This window comes from Rhinolophus sinicus, chromosome 7 (genome assembly GCF_057876585.1).
Source record: "Rhinolophus sinicus isolate RSI-liver-muscle chromosome 7, RSI-T2T, whole genome shotgun sequence".
Classification (NCBI taxonomy): domain Eukaryota; kingdom Metazoa; phylum Chordata; class Mammalia; order Chiroptera; family Rhinolophidae; genus Rhinolophus; species Rhinolophus sinicus.
This window is the reverse complement of record NC_142507.1, coordinates 9792576-9795153: the sequence shown is the minus strand read 5'-3', so window position 1 is coordinate 9795153 and position 2578 is coordinate 9792576. Positions and strand designations below refer to the sequence as shown.

The 2578-nt window shown below is 40.4% G+C and overlaps 1 pseudogene; it reads right to left on the bottom strand.

Annotated features, from left to right (window-relative positions):
- Positions 1–720: 720 nt before the first annotated feature.
- LOC109444122 (small nuclear ribonucleoprotein G pseudogene) lies at positions 721–950 on the bottom strand (annotated as a pseudogene).
- Between the last annotated feature and the right edge of the window lie 1628 nt (positions 951–2578).

Below are 2578 nucleotides of genomic sequence, written 5' to 3'. Positions count from 1 at the left end.
CTTAGACTGCAATCCAACATCATGGAATGCCTTTTTCCTGCAGGCAATAATGAGGCTCTACAATGGTTGCCTTGCATGGAAGAAAAATGTGGTAGAAATTAAATAGTACCAGATGACACGATGTGCTTCGTGTGCTGTTGGAGGAGGTGCACTGTGGTTTATCCCCCGCTCCCTCCCTTGAATGAAGCAAATACCAACCGTTCTGGGGCAGTGACTTAATAATGTTCCTATCACAGTTTTAACATATAGTTTAACGTAGGACTTCCTGAAATGTTTCTGAGTTTATTTCCAATTGAAGCCATAGCACATTCACTCAGGTGTCCTACACAGCCTTTTAATTCATCAGAGCCCTAAACCTTCTCTTCTTCCCCCATGCTAAGGGGTTGGTGACTTTTGCAGGAAAGGCCCAGATAGCAGATATTTTGGGCTTTGCAAGCCATGAGGTCTCCGCTAAGCTACTCAGCTCTGCCGCTGTGGCAGGAAAACAACCATGGACGACATGTAAAGAAATGGGCATGGCTGGTTCTAATAAACCTTTGTTTACAATATTGTGGAGGCAGGTGGAGGAGACAGTGGATTTTTTTTTTTTTTTACGATTACAAAAGTTTATTAGCAAAACAATGCAATATGAAAATGTACACGACCTCATTTTTATGCTGTAGTAAAGCAGGTGCTGTGGAGAGGGAGCATGTTGATTTCCCTGGTGAACAGGACCGTTCTTTACACTCGTTCCAAGGCTTCTAACACGATGTTACCATTTCCTCATATTACCACCATCCCAATATTGTTCTGTAGCCCACGAGCTGCACTTCCCCACGCTCACCCATCACAAGACTCATAAAGGGATCAAATGCCCACAATATTCCTTGGACACGTCTGTCACCATTTGATATCAACAGTACCTTCTTGTCCATAAATTTTTTCAACTTGGGAGGGTGAGCATGGCTCATGGTGTCCACTCGACAAGCTCAAAGGTACCTCCAAACAGAGCTGGTGGCCCCCCTTACAGGGAGACAATGGATTTGGGTTGAGGGCTGTAGTTGGCTCACCCTTGCTCTACGTTCTCTCTTAGTGGGTTCCACCACCATCCATCCATTCCCCATGTTCAAAGTTCTCTATTCATATCCAAAGATTAAGTCACAGTTGTTTCATATTAGTTTTCTAGGATGAGCAAATAACGATCTATCTTTTTGCCCACACACATGATGGATGAGTTCACTACAGGAAAACAACCTATTGGGGTGCCCAGATGATGTGATGCGCAGACTACACTCTATTCAATTAATAGAATTTCCTTCAATTTATTGATAAAAGTAAGTCATTTACGTTATTTCTGTTGGCAACATATTACTTTCAACTCCCCACTGACTGATTGTACCAAACAATGCTTTTCAACTCTAAAAACTGCTGGTATTCTGGGTACAAATTCCTCCTTGATGGGACCTGGCTTACAGTTTCTCTTTTTGGCGTTTGTCCTCTAGCAACTGACCAACTCTGCCGCTTCTCATTACTGTTTCACTCATACAATTCTTGTCTTTCCTTCTGGCATAATACACAGACTCTGCCTTCAAGTAACTTCAAGATAACATGGTCTCTGCTTATCCTTGGGAATTTGAAATTCACTTAGTATGGTTGGACATGTCTGACAAGTACCAGTGTCCTTGTGGGACTAATGTGACAGGATATCTGAAATCAGGAGTATCCCCAAAACCCAGGACACATGGCTTCCCTAAGAAAATATAACAATATACCAATAGGCTTTTTTTTTTTTAAATCTGTATTTTCCAAATTTTCTGCAATGAGGAGATGCGATATATCATAAAGGAATATGTCAGACAGACGGCTGTCTCCTGGTCTCAGTCGCTCTTACCATTAGATTAGTTCTCTTTATGCCAGGGCAGTTTCTCCCAAAGGCAAATGTTATCATTTTCTCCTTACTGTCTTCTGGGTAACGCCCTTATTTTTAATCTGATAAATGAGACCTCCCATGGCTTCTTCCTGCCAATCTGTCAATCGCCTGGGAGCCTCGCCCAGAGTCTGGGCCTCAGCAGTTCTTCAGGAATATTTTTTGAGTGAACAAATCAATCAATGAATAACTGAGTGAAATTTTTACAGCTTAAAGGAAATACTCTAAAGTTAGCTACAGCTTATTTCATCTCACAAATAAGTTCTCTTTAGACAAACGAGGAAAGTAAAACACAGAGAAATAAATAACTTGACAAAAGTCACACACATGAACCATAGATATTCAGACTTCAAATTCTACTCCATAAGAGAATAAGACATTGTATACTTGATCACTTTAAGTGTCCTTACTGAGCTATGCGTCTATAGTCATATTGACGGTTTCAAAAGCCATTGGCCTGTTGGTAAGTTTATGTGAGGATGACATAAGAAATAGCTAATGAGCTCATAAGATACATTCTGCACTTTGAAGCACTGAATACACTGAAAGTAATCTTATGTTATAGTCATTCATTCATTCATTCATTCATTCATTCGTTATAAAACTTAAAAATCAAATGACCATCTCTATATCCAGGCTTTATCATGTATAAGTATCATGGCTAAGTGACAT